This window comes from Aegilops tauschii, chromosome 3 (assembly GCF_002575655.3).
Source record: "Aegilops tauschii subsp. strangulata cultivar AL8/78 chromosome 3, Aet v6.0, whole genome shotgun sequence".
NCBI classification, from domain to species: domain Eukaryota; kingdom Viridiplantae; phylum Streptophyta; class Magnoliopsida; order Poales; family Poaceae; genus Aegilops; species Aegilops tauschii.
Window position 1 is genome coordinate 385,943,333 of NC_053037.3, and position 20,403 is coordinate 385,963,735.

Here is a 20,403-nt window from a genome sequence, read left to right on the forward strand (position 1 = left end):
AGGAAATACAATCTATCAAACAACAATTATCATAATTAAATTCCTTGAAATCCAAAATAGTGGGTTCATTAATATCTAATGTTTTGATCTCTTCAATCCCACTTTTATCAACTTTAGCATCAAGATCTAAAAACTCTGAATTTCTGGAACGCCTTCTAGGTAAAGGTAGATCAAATTTAGTCCCATCATTATCAAGATTCATATTGCAAAACAAAGATTTAATAGGGGACACATCAATAACTTTTAGATCTTCATCTTTATTTTCATAGAAATTTGAAGAACACGCTTTCACAAAGCAATCTTTCTTAGCACTCATCCTAGCGCTTCTTTCTTTGCACTCATCAATGGAAATTCTCATGGCTTTGAGAGACTCATTGATATCATGCTTAGGAGGAATGATCTATGTTTTAAAGAATCAACATCAAGGGAAATTCTATCAACGTTCCTAGCCAATTCATCAACTTTAAGCAATTTTTCTTCAAGCAAAGCATTGAAATTCTTTTGTGAATTCATAAATTCCTTAACACTAGTCTCAAATTCAGAAGGCATCTTATTAAAGTTTCCATAAGAATTGTTGTAGGAATTACCATAATTATTAGAGGAATTACTAGGATAAGGCCTAGGATTAAAGTTTCCTCTATACGCGTTGTTACCAAAATTATTCCTACCAACAAAATTCACATCCATAGATTCATTATTATTCTCAATCAAAGTAGACAAAGGCATATCATTAGGATCAGAAGAAACACTCTTAGTAGCAAATAATTTCATAAGTTCATCCATCTTTCCACTCAAAACATTAATTTCTTCTATCGCATGCACTTTTTTATTAGTAGATCTTTCAGTGTGCCATTGAGAATAATTAACCATAATATTATCTAGGAGTTTAGTAGCTTCTCCTAAAGTGATTTCCATAAAAGTGCCTCCCGCGGCCGAATCTAAAAGATTTCTAGAAGCAAAATTCAATCCGGCATAAAAAAATTGTATAATCATCCACAAATTCAAACCATGCATAGGGCAATTACGTATCATTAATTTCATCCTCTCCCAAGCTTGTGCAACATGTTCATGATCAAGTTGCTTAAAATTCATAATATCGTTTCTAAGAGAGATGATCTTAGCGGGAGGAAAATATTTAGAGATAAAAGCATCTTTGCACTTATTCCAAGAATCAATACTATTTTTAGGCAAGGACGAAAACCAAGCTTTAGCACGATCTCTAAGCGAAAAAGGAAATAGCTTCAATTTAACAATATCGTTGTCTACATCTTTCTTCTTTTGCATATCACACAAATCAACGAAGCTATTTAGATGGGTAGCCGCATCTTCACTAGGAAGGCCGGCGAATTGATCTTTCATGACAAAATTCAACAAAGCAGCATTGATTTCACAAGATTCAGTATCGGTAAGAGGAGCAATCGGAGTGCTAAGGAAATCATTATTGTTGGTATTGGTAAAGTCACATAATTTGGTATTATCTTGAGCCATCGTGACAAGCAAGCAATCCAACACACGAGCAAACAAGAAGCAAGCAAAAAAGAAGCGAACGAAAAAAAGAGGGCGAATAAAACGGCAAGGGTGAAGTGGGGGAGAGGAAAACAAGAGGCAAATGGCAAATAATGTAATGCAGGAGATAAGGGTTTGTGATGGGTACTTGGTATGTTGACTTATGCGTAGACTCCCCGGCAACGGCGCCAGCAATGGCTCGTTGTCGGGAGTCCAAATCTTGACTTGACCTTGCATGAGCCTCCCCGACAACTGCGCCAGAAATCCTTCTTGCTACCTCTTGAGCATTGCGTTGGTTTTCCCTTGAAGAGGAAAGGGTGATGCAGCAAAGTAGCGTAAGTATTTCCCTCAGTTTTTGAGAACCAAGGTATCAATCCAGTAGGAGGCCACGCATGAGTCCCTCGCACCTACACAAACAAATAAAACCTCGCAACCAACACGATAAGGGGTTGTCAATCCCTACACGATCACTTACGAGAATGAGATCTGATAGATATGATAAGATAATATTTTTGGTATTTTTATGATAAAGATGCAAAGTAAAGAAAACAAAATAAAAACGGCGCTAGAAATAACTTGTTGTCGGGAGATTAATATGATGGAAGATAGACCTGGGGGCCATAGGTTTCACTAGTGGCTTCTCTCAAGAGCATAAGTATTTACGGTGGGTGAACAAATTACTGTTGAGCAATAGACAGAATTGAGCATAGTTATGAGAATATCTAGGTATGATCATGTATATAGGCATCACGTCCGAGACAAGTAGACCGACTCCTGCCTGCATCTACTACTATTACTCCACACATCGACCGCTATCCAGCATGCATCTAGAGTATTAAGTTCATAAGAACAGAGTAACGCTTTAAGCAAGATGACATGATGTAGAGGGATAAACTCATGCAATATGATATAAACCCCATCTTGTTATCCTCGATGGCAACAATACAATATGTGCCTTGCTGCCCCTACTGTCACTAGGAAAGGACACCGCAAGATTGAACCCAAAGCTAAGCACTTCTCCCAAAGGCCAAACCAAGCTGATAATTCGAAGAGACTTGCAAAGATAACCAATCATACATAAAAGAATTCAGAGAAGATTCAAATATTGTTCATAGATAAACTTGATCATAAACCCACAATTCATCGGTCTCAACAAACACACCGCAAAAGAAGATTACATCGAATAGATCTCCACGAGAGAGGGGGAGAACATTGTATTGAGATCCAAAAAGAGAGAACATTGTATTGATTTCACAAGATTCAGTATCGGTAAGAGGAGCAATCGGAGTGCTAAGGAAATCATTATTGTTGGTATTGGTAAAGTCACATAATTTGGTATTATCTTGAGCCATCGTGACAAGCAAGCAATCCAACACACGAGCAAACAAGAAGCAAGCAAAAAAGAAGCGAACGAAAAAAAGAGGGCGAATAAAACGGCAAGGGTGAAGTGGGGGAGAGGAAAACAAGAGGCAAATGGCAAATAATGTAATGCAGGAGATAAGGGTTTGTGATGGGTACTTGGTATGTTGACTTATGCGTAGACTCCCCGGCAACGGTGCCAGAAATGGCTCGTTGTCGGGAGTCCAAATCTTGACTTGACCTTGCATGAGCCTCCCCGACAACTGCGCCAGAAATCCTTCTTGCTACCTCTTGAGCATTGCGTTGGTTTTCCCTTGAAGAGGAAAGGGTGATGCAGCAAAGTAGCGTAAGTATTTCCCTCAGTTTTTGAGAACCAAGGTATCAATCCAGTAGGAGGCCACGCACGAGTCCCTCGCACCTACACAAACAAATAAATCCTCGCAACCAACACGATAAGGGGTTGTCAATCCCTACACGATCACTTACGAGAATGAGATCTGATAGATATGATAAGATAATATTTTTGGTATTTTTATGATAAAGATGCAAAGTAAAGAAAACAAAATAAAAACGGCGCTAGAAATAACTTGTTGTCGGGAGATTAATATGATGGAAGATAGACCTGGGGGCCATAGGTTTCACTAGTGGCTTCTCTCAAGAGCATAAGTATTTACGGTGGGTGAACAAATTACTGTTGAGCAATAGACAGAATTGAGCATAGTTATGAGAATATCTAGGTATGATCATGTATATAGGCATCACGTCCGAGACAAGTAGACCGACTCCTGCCTGCATCTACTACTATTACTCCACACATCGACCGCTATCTAGCATGAATCTAGAGTATTAAGTTCATAAGAACAGAGTAACACTTTAAGCAAGATGACATGATGTAGAGGGATAAACTCATGCAATATGATATAAACCCCATCTTGTTATCCTCGATGGCAACAATACAATATGTGCCTTGCTGCCCCTACTGTCACTGGGAAAGGACACCGCAAGATTGAACCCAAAGCTAAGCACTTCTCCCAAAGGCCAAACCAAGTTGATAATTCGAAGAGACTTGCAAAGATAACCAATCATACATAAAAGAATTCAGAGAAGATTCAAATATTGTTCATAGATAAACTTGATCATAAACCCACAATTCATCGGTCTCAACAAACACACCGCAAAAGAAGATTACATCGAATAGATCTCCACGAGAGAGGGGGAGAACATTGTATTGAGATCCAAAAAGAGAGAACATTGTATTGATTTCACAAGATTCAGTATCGGTAAGAGGAGCAATCGGAGTGCTAAGGAAATCATTATTGTTGGTATTGGTAAAGTCACATAATTTGGTATTATCTTGAGCCATCGTGACAAGCAAGCAATCCAACACACGAGCAAACAAGAAGCAAGCAAAAAAGAAGCGAACGAAAAAAAGAGGGCGAATAAAACGGCAAGGGTAAAGTGGGGGAGAGGAAAACAAGAGGCAAATGGCAAATAATGTAATGTAGGAGATAAGGGTTTGTGATGGGTACTTGGTATGTTGACTTATGCGTAGACTCCCCGGCAACGGCGCCAGAAATGGCTCGTTGTCGGGAGTCCAAATCTTGACTTGACCTTGCATGAGCCTCCCCGACAACTGCGCCAGAAATCCTTCTTGCTACCTCTTGAGCATTGCGTTGGTTTTCCCTTGAAGAGGAAAGGGTGATGCAGCAAAGTAGCGTAAGTATTTCCCTCAGTTTTTGAGAACCAAGGTATCAATCCAGTAGGAGGCCACGCACGAGTCCCTCGCACCTACACAAACAAATAAATCCTCGCAACCAACACGATAAGGGGTTGTCAATCCCTACACGATCACTTACGAGAATGAGATCTGATAGATATGATAAGATAATATTTTTGGTATTTTTATGATAAAGATGCAAAGTAAAGAAAACAAAATAAAAACGGCGCTAGAAATAACTTGTTGTCGGGAGATTAATATGATGGAAGATAGACCTGGGGGCCATAGGTTTCACTAGTGGCTTCTCTCAAGAGCATAAGTATTTACGGTGGGTGAACAAATTACTGTTGAGCAATAGACAGAATTGAGCATAGTTATGAGAATATCTAGGTATGATCATGTATATAGGCATCACGTCCGAGACAAGTAGACCGACTCCTGCCTGCATCTACTACTATTACTCCACACATCGACCGCTATCTAGCATGAATCTAGAGTATTAAGTTCATAAGAACAGAGTAACACTTGAAGCAAGATGACATGATGTAGAGGGATAAACTCATGCAATATGATATAAACCCCATCTTGTTATCCTCGATGGCAATAATACAATATGTGCCTTGCTGCCCCTACTATCACTGGGAAAGGACACCGCAAGATTGAATCCAAAGCTAAGCACTTCTCCCAAAGGCCAAACCAAGCTGATAATTCGAAGAGACTTGCAAAGATAACCAATCATACATAAAAGAATTCAGAGAAGATTCAAATATTGTTCATAGATAAACTTGATCATAAACCCACAATTCATCGGTCTCAACAAACACACCGCAAAAGAAGATTACATCGAATAGATCTCCATGAGAGAGGGGGAGAACATTGTATTGTGATCCAAAAAGAGAGAAGAAGCCATCTAGCTAATAACTATGGACCCGAAGGTCTGAGGTAAACTACTCACACATCATCGGAGAGGCTATGGTGTTGATGTAGAAGCCCTCCGTGATCGATGCCCCCTCCGGCGGAGCTTCGGAACAGGCCCCAAGATGGGATCTCACGGGTACAGAAGGTTGCGGCGGTGGAATTAGGTTTTTGGCTCCGTATCTGGTAGTTTGGGGGTACGTAGGTATATATAGGAGGAAGGAGTATGTCGGTGGAGCAACAGGGGGCCCACGAGGGTGGAGGGCACGCCCAGGGGGTAGGCGCGCCCCCTACCTCGTGCCCTCCTGGTTGATGTCTTGACATAGGGTCCAAGTCCTCTGGATCACGTTCGTTCCGAAAATCACGCTCCCGAAGGTTTCATTCCGTTTGGACTCCGTTTGATATTCTTTTTCTGCGAAACTCTAAAATAGGCAAAAACAGCAATTCTGGGCTGGGCCTCCGGTTAATAGGTTAGTCCCAAAAATAATATAAAAGTGTATAATAAAGCCCAATAATGTCCAAAATAGAATATAATATAGCATGGAACAATAAAAAATTATAGATACGTTGGAGATGTTGGAGACGTATCAAGGGCCTTTGTGATTTGTCGGCTCGTTACTGCTGGAAGGCGGGGCCTTGTGATTTGACTGCTCGTATAAATGTGCCGACGGCCTGAGGAGGAGCAAAGAACCGTGCGGTATACTCAAGTTTTCCACTGGAGTACGACGGAGGAGCACGAAACACGACAACCCAGTGCCATATCCTCTACTCTCTACTCTTATTATATATTACTAGCAAGAGGCATTGTTCTATTGGCGATAAAGAATGATCTAATTTGCTAGTCATCTCATTTTTAGCATTGTTCTGTTCATGCCTCGCAGAGAAGGTGACACGTGCGGCGGAACATCCGAAGCAAAATAAGAAACACAGGAGCAAAAGAAGAAGGAGGATTATCACCCCCAAAAAAGAAGGAAGACGCACACACAAGTCTGGGGCGCTGCTCTCACTACATGAAGGGTTGCTGGCCGCGGAGTCGTAACTGCTTCTTCATCGCCTCCACGACCTCCATCTCCTTGCGCGTCTCCTCCGCCATCTTCATCATTGTGTCCATGACGCGGGATTTCTCGACGCGAGCCTTCATCATCTGTTCCACGGCCGCATTACGTACCTTGACAGCAGCCGGGTGCTCGATGCGGAACTTCGCCAACTCCTCCTTCTGTTCCATGATGAGGGCCTGCAACATCTTCATCGAGGAACTACTATTCTCATGCAGCTTCTTCCAGCCGGCGTTCTCCTCCTTCAGCAGGTCGAGCTCGTGGCAGAGCTTCCCGTTGTCCTCCTGAAGTTGCAGGATTTCGCCGGTCGCCTTCTTCTTCGAGGCAATGCTCTTCTTCAGCAGCATCACCAAGCCGGCGGTCAACTCCCCCTGCTCATTGGGCTCAGCGGGCATGTCGTCAAGGCTCTCCTTCAGCAGCTCCACCAAGCCGTGGATGAACTCCTTCTGCTTATTGAGGTGCTTATTGAGCTGATCAGGCATGCCGTCGAGGGCTAACGACTCCAGCGCTGCCAGCTCGGCATGTTCGCCTCCGCGTCTAGGGCACTCCTGGGAGCCATCGCCTGCCCGTGAGAGATCTTTCGAGGTCTTTGCGTGGCGGCGAGCCCTCTTTTTTTTCCGTAGCCTTGGTTGCCGCTCCCTTGTTACGAGTAGTTCTCGACCTAGAGCTCTGCACACCGGCCATGGCAAGGACGGATGAAGAAGCAGGACTTATGAGGAGGAAGGTAGTGTAATTTTCGGTTAGGTAGTTCCCCTTTTTATAGCCTAAGTACTAGCACTAGTACTAAAACCTGCATAGTGGGAACACGTTCAGGTTTGGTACTTACTGGTAGGTGTGAGCAGGCTTGCACTTAATTGTAGCACTAGTACTTTCGAATGTGATGGGAACAAGGTAAAGATTAATTGATGGTTTTTGGTTTCGAGGCCCGAAACGGCTCCCGATGAGTTTAGTGGAACATAAATTTCAAGTAGACTGCACTGCTCAGATGCGTAAATATTATGTTACTGTCAAAAATTGGCACAAAATACGAAGGAGACCAATGGAAGTACTACTAGCAACCCATGATTTAACTACTCGCATGCGTGCAGTGGAGTAGTAATGTCTTTCTTCCGCCCTCACGTCCACTCAATTTGCATGTGTTGTATTTAATGACCATCAATGAAGTGAAGGACTTTACACGCGTCAAATTATCACATGGGGTGGATCTTGGTACAAAATTGCGTCTGCCCGTGTACCCGCGTGTGCGTGCGAGGGAATGAGTGCGTGCGTGGTGTGCGTGCACATCTTCGCTTCGTGCATGTACCGCCAGTGCGGCTCAGGGAGGACGAGTACATTCTTCTGGAACCAGCGGCACGTCACTGTGATCAATCCACACAAGGATGTCGCGACAACGCCTCCACATGTGCCACGTGCCCACGTGGCTTCATGAACTGTAAGAGAGACACTATGTAGCGTGCCATTGTGTTTTGCACATACTCGAAGTACTAGTAAGGTACACGTGCATTGCACGCGTCAAATTTTGCAACCAAATTACGAATAAATACCACATTGTAGCATGTAAGCTCTGAGTCATATATGCCTGATGTAGACCTTCGTTTAATTCTTATAGTTCATCTCATTCAAAATCAATTAGTTTTTATAAAAAACTAGGGCCTCTTTGATTCGTAGGATTTCCAAAATGCGGGAATAGGAAGAACATGGGATTAGAGTGGAATGTCGTCTTGAATCCTACAGACTGGTACGAGTGTTTGATTGTGCATACAAAAAACGCAGAATTCTTTCAAAGAGGTTTGAGTGGATGGGATGTTTCCTATGAAATCTAGTGCAAATGAATCATATGGAAAAATTCCTATGGTTTACAATCCTACGAATCAAACAACCAAGATAGGAAAAATTCCTAAGGATTAGAATCCTCCAAAATTCCTTCGAGAATCCTTTGAATCAAAGAAACGCTTAATCTATTTTATGATTCATGGAACTGTGCGTTGTAAAGCATAAAGTACAAACAAAGAATGGCAATTCAACTAGAAAAAAACTTTGGGCAGTTACGATACGGAAGATTCTAGAACAAAGGAGAACCACTTTTGTTTTGAGATTTGTGCATTATGCTTAAGTTCAACCATGGAGTCTCCTAGAGTGTACATGTGGCAAAATCCGGTGGGGGGCTAGAAGATGGTGCGAGGGGCCGAGTGGAGGGAGACTATGAAGGAGTGCACAACTACGAGATCGATATTTAGAGAGAGGGGGCGAGAACGTGCGCTGTTGCGCGTAGTGGCGGGGACATGAAAAATGTCCCATGAGCTAGGGGGCCAAGCATTGCTAATCCTTTACGAGGAGGGCCAATTCATCAACTTAAACCATTTTTACTAGCAATTGTCTAATGATCACATTCATATTAGCCTCTATATATATAGTGATGTTAGGGGGGGCAGGGCCCTTGCTGCCCCCTGTCTTGGCCATTGTGCGCGCGTCAGAGAGATGAAGCGGAAGGCATGGATGATGGGAGGGGGGAGTTGGATATATAATTAATGTGGGTGTATTAGCTATACATGTAATCCTATATAGAGAGGTATAGATTGATCGATGTGGACGTGGGAAAGAGGGTGAGACCTCACTAGATATATAGATTGATCGATTTATGTGGAAAACTATGAAAGACCTAGCTATACACACACACACATAGAGGAACATCGATCGTTACGCATGCACGTCAGAGATAAAGAATGCCCGACATGATGGAGAGGGGGATGTGTGTGTGTGTGCCTTCATGGGAGAGCGACCTGAAGAAAAAGATTGCATGTGTGCGATGGATAATGCCGATTGGTAGTGTGTGTGCATGCATGCACGAGAGAAAGTTAGTGGTACAATTATAAAGAGAAGACCAATGTGTGGGTGTAAAAGACTAGGTGAGGTCATAATCAATGTAAAGTTGAATTCAAATATTTGAATAAGAGATCATGATGTTTGAAACCCATGCATGCATGAATATAACGGAGATCTGCGTGGTGTGGTTTGGAACGAGCATGTTGCAATGTATACACATTGAACAAGGTCAGATTGGTTGGAATTTGAGATACCGATGGCAGACATCGTTTGGCCACATTGCATCCGTGCATGGACAAACTATTCTAATTGGAGATGATGGGTGGCTTTCGCATCACATATCTATATCTATACCCCTATATATATATATTATATTTTATATTTTTTATATAGTGTGCGGTTAACTTTAACTTTGAAAGATGGTCGTTGGATGAGGCCAATCCGATGGTGCAGAGCTGGCAAATTTGAGCACTACTGGCCGTTGGATATCATTTAGATTCCACCAGATTTTGCCACATGTACAATCTAGAAGACTCTATGGTTGAACTTAAGCATAATGCACAAACCTCAAAACACAAGCACTTCTTCTTTGTTCTAGAATCTTCCGTATCAGAATTGCCCAAATGTTTTTCTACATGATTTGTTTTTACTTTATGCCTTACAACGCACAATTCCATGAATCTTAAAATAGATTAGCTTTCTTATAAAACTAGATGATTTTGAATGAAATGAACTATATGAATTAAACGAACATCTACATCATGCATATATGACTCAAAGCTTACATGCTATAATGTGGTATTTATTCATAATTTGGTTGCCAAATCTCATGCGTGCAATGCACGTGTACCTTACTAGTCTAAATGGTGTCTGTGTGTGTGTTGTGCGTGTTAAGCACATTGTACGTACTAAATTGTGATCTCCGTTATATTCATGCATGCATGGGTCTCCAATGTGTGGGTGTAAAAGACTAGGTGAGGTCATTTAGCAGTATATCATACTAGTCTAAATTGTCTTTTTTTCTTTTGGGTACACGTTAAGCTTGTTCTCCCGAAATTTCAAGCCGCGCCTTGTTATGCCAAAATTTCAAGCTAGCGTCTCTGTCTATCGTGCTGCGAAACTCCCGCCTCTTCAACCCGCGCCTTGTTAGCCCGAAATATTTAAGATATATCTTTGTCTCGTTGTGCTCCGACAACTCCCTCCATCTCAACCCGTGCCTTGCTATTCCAAAATTACAATGCGCGCGAAAACTCCCACCTCCTGTGAAATCCCGACACGCGAAATGCTCGTGATACCCGTGAACCGAAAGAACCGCCTCAAATCGGTGGGGGTACTTTCATAACTTACCCCACATTTCGGACAAGCGCGTCCCTAAGCCATGGTTCCCCACTCCCATCCCATCCGCCCACCCATTCGTACACCGAGGCCGGGAAAACCCGCGAAGCCCCACACCCTCCTCCGTCCGCCACCCAGCCGGAGCCTCTTCCCCGACGACGTCGTCCACAACAACACCTCGACGTCCCTCATCCACCGTACCGGATGAGGATCCGTCGTCGATCTGGTCGTCCCGCCGGTTCAGCCACCCCGTCCTCCACCTCCAAGGAGCTGCCCCGACGTTCCCCTCGTCTTTCGCGTCACCTCCATTCCCACACCGCCGTCTTCACCTACACCATCGGAAGAGCATCAGCATCACCGTTTCCTCGGATGAAGCCGCGGCCTAATCGGCGCCACCAAAGAGGTTGTACACTAATCGCCGCATTTTCTTCTTGATTCGATCTCACGGTGCTGCCGGCGCTCGGTCCCGAGCCGACACGGCGCGGCTCCATCCACCGCGGCGTCGCCGGCCACTTCCTCCACGACGTCGCTCCCTCGGAGGCGACGTCCACATCAGTAGGAGTTGCTGCTGCTTTAGCTCTCCCTCGCGCTGCTGCTCTACTCTTGCTCTCGGTCCCCTGCCTGGTCTGCTCTTGCTCGCGCTGCTGCTCTCACTCTTGCTCTTGCTTGCGACGTTGCTCCGATTTAGCTACACTTCAGTTGACTGAATCGACTTTTGGGTCAGTCGATTTTTAAGGGGGGGGGCTCGCCGGAGTTAAGGAAGAACCAGCCGCAGCGGGGAGGGGGGCTCGCCGAAGAAGTACCCCACTATCTATCTTAGGGTTCAGGGTGGGGGCGGTGGTCGCCGGCGGTGGTGGGGCAGTGGCGTGGGGATCGCCGGAGAAAAAGCTCGGCACGGGGAGGCCTAGAGGGATGGCCGGGGCGGCGGCGGACCAGCGGTGGGGAGTGTTTTCGGGGCGGGCGGGGCGGCTGTTTGGCTGGTGGTGGCTGGCGGCTCAGGGGGGTGGAGGTTGAAGATGAACTGCAAGCCCTTGATTTCATATCCAACGGCTGCAAAATCGACTGACCTAAGATGAAAAAGTCAGTCGACTGACGTGTAGCCTCACCTCTAGTGCGTTCAGTTTCGACAGTAAAATTCAGTTTTGACAGCAAAATTTAGTTTCGACAGTTAAGTTCAGTTTCGACAGTTAAATTCAGTTTCGACAGTTAAGTTCAGAGATGAGCGGCTGGTGTATACATCTAGCACTTTGTGGTTATGTATTTTACGTCATCTATTGGAGATGCTATTAGAATTCCACTCAGGTTAACGTTGTCTCTCTTGTCCTGCTTCAACCTCGGCGTCGTACAACTCACCGGAGCTGCTCCAACGACGAAACCCTCCATCACAGCGGAGCAGTACCTCGGGCTCCTTCTCCAGACGCCTAAGATCTTCTTCCCCTCCTCCGACAGCCAAGTCAGCCGGAGCATCCTCACCGGCCAACCCAATCACGCTAAGATCGACATGGCTTCACCAAAGAGGTTGTACACTTCTTATGGTTTGACTTAATCTCACCATACTTCTTTGCATCCTGTGATCTTCCAATTCTTGTGAACCAAACACCTAGATTGGCAGAAATCCTGTGTTCTTAAATTCTGTGTTTTGCACGTGCATTCCTATCCTATTTCTGTCTATTTCCTATCCCTGCATTGTTAGAATCCTCAAATTCAAACAAGCCCTTACACAATTACTTCTGTTACAGATATGTGTCAAAGAAAACCTTGTGTGGTTTGTCCTGCTCCTGCGGTGCTGTGTTCCATCCCAGCTCAGCTGCTCCAACGATGGAAGGGTTCACCACAGCAGGGATCCGCTCTCCAGGCTATCTTTCGCCGCCTCAGATCTTCTTCCCCGTCGCCGGCAGCCACGACAACTGCATTACCATCATCAACTGAGCAGATGACCTTGAGGACTACACGCAAGAGAGGTCAGACTCTTCCGTGTCTGCTTACATTATGCATCGCTTAATATGATGACATGCTATTTTATCGTCATGTTCACCTATTAGACTCCGACTCAGGTCCAAACTTATGCTGAAACTTGAGTTTTTAAATGGTTGTGGGGTACATATTGGGGCAGCAATCAGTACTATCTGTCTACTATCTGGTTAATCTCGGGTTTCTACTATGAGTTTCATGTTGGGTGCAAACAAACATTAAAGGAGCCATTATCTGTATTTTTTAACTAAAGCTATTATCTACCTCCTATCATTGGTTTTGGGTCTATCCACAGTTTGCTACCATCACTCTGGATTTGTGCATGCACTCCTTATATAATCTCACTATGTTTTATTCCTATGCATGTCAGTTATTGTACACAATGGAACTGAACATGTAGAGCAAAAGAGACGAGCCTTGCGTGGAAATAAAATTTCATGCAGACGTCACTCCATGGTGGGCGCAAAGGCAGCCCCCCTCCACCCATTTCGGATTGTAATCAAGAGGAAGATAACTGTTCTGAGGGGGATTCAGAAGCAGAAGACCACTCCTATTTACCCCATGAGGTCTTCGCTCTAACTTGGCATGCTGATGTTGGTTATATCATGAATATGGTGCCTTGCATTGCTTACTTTATACATCAAATATGTCAACTGCTTAGTTTAGACATGCTTTGTGTGAATGACATCTGTTTAGTTTATTCATCGTTTATGTGAATTATGCAATGCCATCTTGTTTAGCTAGGCATCATATATGTGAATTTTGCAATGCCATCCTGCTTAGCCAGTCATCTTATATGTGAATTATATCAGGCCATCCTTTTTTTCGTTACGTATTACATTTGTCAACAATGTTAGTACATTCAACTACTCTTCGTGTGCATCAGCCATTTGACACGGTGATGGAAAATTCTGGAGTGAAAACAAGGTCTTCAGAGCAGGCTATGCTATCTGACGAAGAGCATATCTCGCTGGTTACGGATAGCTCCTCAGAGGAGGATTCAGAGACAGATGACCAGTCCTATCCCCCCCCCGAGGTGTATGCTCTAATTAACTTGGCAGGGTTATGTTGCTCATACCGTGCATATGTTGTCTTGCATTGCGATGTCATTTGATTATTTTAGACATGCTTTGTATGAATGCCACCTGTTTAGTGTCTAATTACCATATATGTGAATTATGCATTGCCATCTTGTTGCAATACATTATATATGTGAATTATGCAATGCTATCTTGTTGCAAAGGCATTATATATGTGAATTATGCAATGCCATGCTGTTGAGCCAATCATCATGTATGTGAATTATATCATGCTATCATTTTTTTGTATTACGTGTTCCATTTGTCGACAACGTTTGTATATTCAACTACTCTTCCTGTGCATCAGCCATTTGAAGCGGTGATGGAAGTATCTGGAGTGAAAACAAGGTATTCAGAGCAGACAATGCTACCTGCTGAAGCAGACATCTTGCTAGATACAGAGAGCTCCTCAGAGGAGGATTCAGAGACTGATGACCAGTCCTATTTCCCCCCTGAGGTCTATGCTCAAACTTGGCAGGGTTATATTACCCATGTCATGCATGTTGTCTTGCATTGCTTAGTTTTTACATCATATATGGATTGCCATCTACTTACTTGCTTACTATATAAATCATATATTTGAATTATATCATGCCATCATGTTTACATACACAACATCTATCTGAATTATGGCATGGCAACCCATTTAATAAAGACATCATATAGTTATATCATCTCATCCTGTTTAGTGTTTACAGTCATCATATTTTGAATTATGTCATTCTATCCGGGAATTATATCATGCTATCATGTTTCCATAGGCGGCATGTATGTGAATTATGGCATGCCAAACTATTTAATAAACACATTATATAGTTATATCATGTCATCCTGTTTACATAGTCATCATATTTTGAACTATGTATTTCCATCTTTTTTAGTTAGCCATCATAATGTGAAATTGTATCATGCTATCCTGTTTAGTTAGCCATCATATATGTGAAATTGTGTCATGCTATCCTGTTTGGTTAGACAACATAAATGTGAATTATTTCATGCCCTCTTTTATTCCCCACTATCCATTGCACCTGTCTATCATACAATGTCTGTACATTCAATTACTTTTCTTGTTTATCAGCCATTTGAATTGGAGAGGGTGATGGCAGTATCTAAGGGAGTAACAACACGGTCTTTAGAAAAGATAGTGCTACCAGTTGATGCAGATAGAACCACGGTTGTACTTGCCCAAGAACCAGCCCCACCACATATAACCCAGACTCTCGCAGATTGTACCCCTACCCAGTTGGACAGAGAACCAGCTACACCCCTTCTAACCCAACCCTAGTAGATAGTAACCCAGTTCCAGTTGACACAGCACCGTCTCCAGCACAGAGCACCCAAACACGAGCAGTTTGTAAGGGAACTGCAGTGCCCAAAGCACGAGGACCACCACTCCGAATCCCAACTCAACGCTTAAAGGAGAAGAAGAATTATTCTCAGGTCAGGTTCTATAGCTATGGTTCATACTCCTTTGCTCTTGCATCACTGTATTTACTCAGACCAACTATTTTCAAATTTTAAGGATGGAATTGAAACTCCAATGGCGCAACAGGTATGTTTTAAACTTGTTTCTTTAACTGGTTTGTTGTTGTAACTTTCTCTATATTGATTTCAGTTTCAATTGAATAAATAGTTATGTTCTCATGTCATGCACATTACAAGTGTCTATACAGTTTCCCACACTTATATTTTGTCTATTCTGCTTTGTCTTGAACAAATATTATTTGAACTGTGTCTCTATCTTGATTTGGCAACAAAAACTAGAATGATATAGACCATAAAGTGACCATGGTACATAGATATATGTTTGTTTCATGCTGTTATCCTGTGCACTTTACTACTGAACTGATTTACCAAAATGAGTTTCATATACAACATGGTAAACCTGTGATGTGTCTGCTTGTTTCTCTTTTAGAATGCGGATAAAATATTGGAGAACAGTACCCTGTTATGCACTGGTGAAGGAAGTAATGCAGATAAGGTTCAAGATAGTGAGACATCCCTGTTGGTCTCCAAGAAAGCTGATAAAAACTACCTTGACGACAGTGAGAGAACCTAGAAGTCCTGTCTTGATGTAGTGTTCGAGTTACTGGCCACTACCGCTGGCACAAGCTCTTCGAACTCGCTGCCTGAATCAGTTCGTCTTCTTGAGTCTCAGCTTCAAGTTGAAAGACATCGATCAGATGTGTTGCGACAGGAAGCTGAAGGACTGAGGAAGTCCCTGCAGAATTCAGATGCATACTTTCTGGTGCAACAACAAGCGTTGGAGGATTTAAGCACCAAACAAGAGAAAGTTAATAAGCTTGCTAAGCATCTTGCTAGCATTATGGGTACCCAGGATATTGTTTCTTGAGATCTTCTGAAGTGGTTTCAGTTCTGGACATGTTTTGCTGCGGCGTTTATTTGCACTGGTCGCCAACTTTGACAACTAGTGTATATGATATGCTGCTTTGTTCCCTATATTTGCACTGGTGGCGAACTTTGATGCCTAGTGGATGTAATATGTGTAATAGCCGTGATAGCCTAGCGTAAGTTGCTTGGTTATTTATTTCCTTGATGTCTTGTTTATTTGTTTGCTTGTAGTCAGTGCTGTTCTTTTTCCGCGGTTTGCTAGTGGCCGCAATAACCTATTTTTTAAAACTAGGCCACAATAACCATGGGCTACATATTTACTGTAGTGACACTGGGCCTTCTACGGGCCGTAGAACGATGGGCCTTCTACGGGGCGTAGAAACAATGGGCCTTCTACGGGCCGTATCATCAATGGGCCTTCTACGAGCCGTATTATCAATGGGCCTTCTACGGGCCGTATGATCGATTGGCCAAACATGGGCCAATAACATACCGCTTTATGGTCGTAAACGGGCTAGAGTTGGAATCGTCCGTTCATGGGCCGACCATAACGGGCCGTCGTAAATCGGCCGTATTTGATGACGCTATGAAAACGGCCCAACGTATTAACGGGCCACAAACGGGCCGACTGTAACCATAGGCTAAATTTGGCCCACAAGTAGAAAATGAAAGTAACGGGCTGTAAGTAAACGAATGTGGAAATGAGCCCAAGAATAAATGGGCCCCGAGAAGGCCGAAAGATAACATGGGCTGGAAACGGCCCAACGGAATAATGGGCCGTTAATGGGTATAAAGTGATACACTGTTCATTACGGGCCAGTTTTACCACGGGCTGTTAATGGGCCGAGAGTAATAAGGGCCTCATATGGGCCGAAAGACGTCATGGGCCATACATGGGCCAGAAGTTAAAACGGGCTAGAATTATATTGGATGGCCCAGATGACGCTACTGGGCCTAATTCGGTTAGGCTGTAAACGGGCCCTGGGTTAGCGGGCTGTAAATGGGCTATATGCGAACAGGCCGTTAACACGCTTGCCGTGGGCCGGCCCGCCACCTTTTGACCAAGTCAAATGGGCCGGCCTTTTCACAGGAATGGGCCTATTTTGGGCCATGCCACGTGTCAATGTATCATAGGCGCTTTGTGTCCAATGAGTGGATGACATCTGTCCCAACGGTGAGCCAACACGTGTTTCCTCCAGCCAATGATGATTTTACACATGGAAAATCCCCATTGGTCGGGGCTGTTAACGGGTTATCGGATCCAAAACCGGACCCGATAGCTTAACGGCGTTCCATTATGGTGGATGCCACATGTCGGTCACCCTTGACGAAAGCACTTATGTGACGCGCGATTTATCGTCATGGAAGTGGACACTTCCGTGTGATAATTTTGGTAATGTCATGGAACACTTCTACGACAGCACAGATATGACTATCTTGATTTTGTCATAAATTTGTCATGGATGTACATGCATGACAAAAAACGCGACCTACTGTGACAAAACGTATCATCACGGAAGTGTCTTTTTTTTGTAGTGACTCTATCCCCACTGGTGATAAGCCGACTATATATGATTTGTAACCCTAGGCCCCCAGTATGTTATAGAAGCTTGGGGGCTAGTTCGTCGATAGTATACACACACGCACAATGCGTGGTATTCACGTGTACATTGTACACACCCCTATCACTAATATACAGTACCAGGAGTAGGCTTTTTCCTCAACTGCAAGGGTCCGAACTAGGGTAAAACTTTGCCTTGTATTACCATCCAGCCTAACAGTCAGGGATATCCTATCGAATGATATGATGGAATCATATCTGCCAACTACTAAGAGAGAGGTGTGTCTGGGGGGGGGGGGCAATGTGTGCGAGAGAGGCCTAAAGATAATGTGCGTGTGGGAGACACGTAGGCACATATATGTGCGTATAGAGGGCTAGTACAGACCGTGCGTGTGTGTATATGCATGTGAGAGAAATAGTGTTTTCCAACTGAGATTAGTGAAAAGAGTGGTACATAGTAGTCAGAAAGAGAGAGATACAGAGAAAGCATGTGCGTGAGACTCCCCGACACCCCGAGAGAGATTGTGAGCATGTGTGAAAGAGAAATGCCGACGCATATAAAGTGTGTGCGCTTATGCGGTAGATAGAGAGATATATAGCGCGTTTGTGAGAACGGGCCGAGGCATAGTGCATCTACGTGTAAAAGGCGGTTCTACGCATTAAATTAAAATATAAATGGCATTATTATTTTTGGATGAGATCATGAATTTTGCAAATTGCGTATGGACGAAAATCGGTCTATCAGACACCCATACTCTATTGAATTCTAGCATGTGCATGTGTTTATTTCATATTATCGATCCATAGAGTGAGAGCGGTTTGAAATACAGGCAATGGATGCTTTTGCAATTCATATATAAACATTAATTAGTGCACTCCGTGTTGTTAGTGTGAAGCACTTTATACTAATGGTGGGGATATCGCTTATCGGGAACTTATCGGTCGACCCATGATAAGAGGTAAATCGGCTAGTTTATCGACATATCAACCGATTTATCGCCATATCAGCTGATTTATCGGCCGATTTATCTTATCGGTCAGGCAACAGTAAGCGATAAATCGGGCGATTTATCGGAATATCAGAAGATATCTTGAACAGTGCTTTATACATTTGTCACTTGCATGGATACATTCCAAATTGCTAGCTACGAAATAGAATACATGTCGAATTCAACATAAAGGGTGTTTCGAAGATTCGAATTCATAGGAAGTGCATTCATCTATTTGAACCCGAGATAATGGCATTTGTAAATCATATGTAAAAGGGGGCATCAATCTTTGTTGTGCGTTTGAACATGCTATATATATTCATACGCATGTCTAATTTTTTTTTGCAACCAAGGAGATTATATCTGGAACCATGCATGAACTGAGGTAAGTTGCATATTTTTTAATATATACTCGTGTACAATGTATATTCAAATGTACCCCCTCCATTCCAAAATAATCGTAGCTTTAGGATTTTCAAGAGTAAAGATTTGTGAAGTTTGACAAATACTGAAAGTTCAATTCAAGAGAACCGAAAACGTTAATGCTTCTGCTCCCAAATATTGAATGAAGCGCCAAATAGGCCTCTGGTCACCCGAAACCGCGCGAGACTAATGTTTGGTGGTAGGAAATTATTGTCCTGACTGTGGCCCGTGTAGCCTATCGGCCCAATGTCCAAAGGTCTAAACCGGGGTAGGTTTGTAACTTCACCAAGACGCCAGTCTTAACCGCCTCCGAGAAGCATTCATACACCGTGGGCGCCTAAACACCCATGCGCTCGGCCGAAATCTATCCCGCCACATTTGGGACACCTGAGATTACTGTCCTATCCCCAACCCGCAATATGTCCGAAATTTTAGATGGGGCAAAGTTTGTAACTTTCCCCAAATTTCAAACAAGCGCGTCCCAGACCGAAACATTGTCCCCCCTTAGTTCCCCGCCTCCCTCCGTTTCCCCATTCATACTCCGTGGGCACCAAAACGCCCTCTCCACCAGCCGTGAAACCCCAGCCTCCTCCGTCCTCCACCCCATAGCGCCCAATCCACCGCCGCCCTCCTCCATCACGCTGGAGCCGGTACCCCGACGTCGTCGTCCAACGCAACCGCAACCGCAATGCCCTTAAGGACTTAGCAGCTGAAGCCGAGGTAGAGCTGCCTCCACGACGCCGACGCCGACGTGCGCCGTACCAGACCACTCCGACCACGCCGTCCTGCGCCTCACTACTGCCGCTCCACTTTCGCAACCGTCCACCGCACCGGAGCAGTTCCCGTTACACCGTCGTTTGCCGCCTCAGATCTGGTTCCCCGCCGCCAACAGACGGGCACCGAACCACGCTCAACAACTTGGCCATGGGTTCGTCCAAGGCTCCACCGTCCTTCACAACTTCTCGTTTCCAGCGAACCACAAGAAGATCGTTGGAAAAATAGAAGGAGGACACAGCACTGCCAGCAGAAAGAGGTGCTCCTCTTCCCTTATTCGTGCAAACCTTACGTCTCTGCTCACACCGTATTCATCCCACGAAAGAAACTAGTTGAGCGCTTCTTACTGCATCTTCTTCGTGATACTAAATGCACAAGGTTTCCTCCCTTTACTATTTCACCTTTGCTAGAGGCCAGTAGCCCGCCTGGATTTCAATTCAGGGTCAGTTGAACCGCAATTAAAAGAAGCAGCACCCGCTTAGGCGCGCGGAGCGCCTAGTCCGCCTGTTTGCCGGGGAAGCGGCGCATCAGTGTCTATCATAGG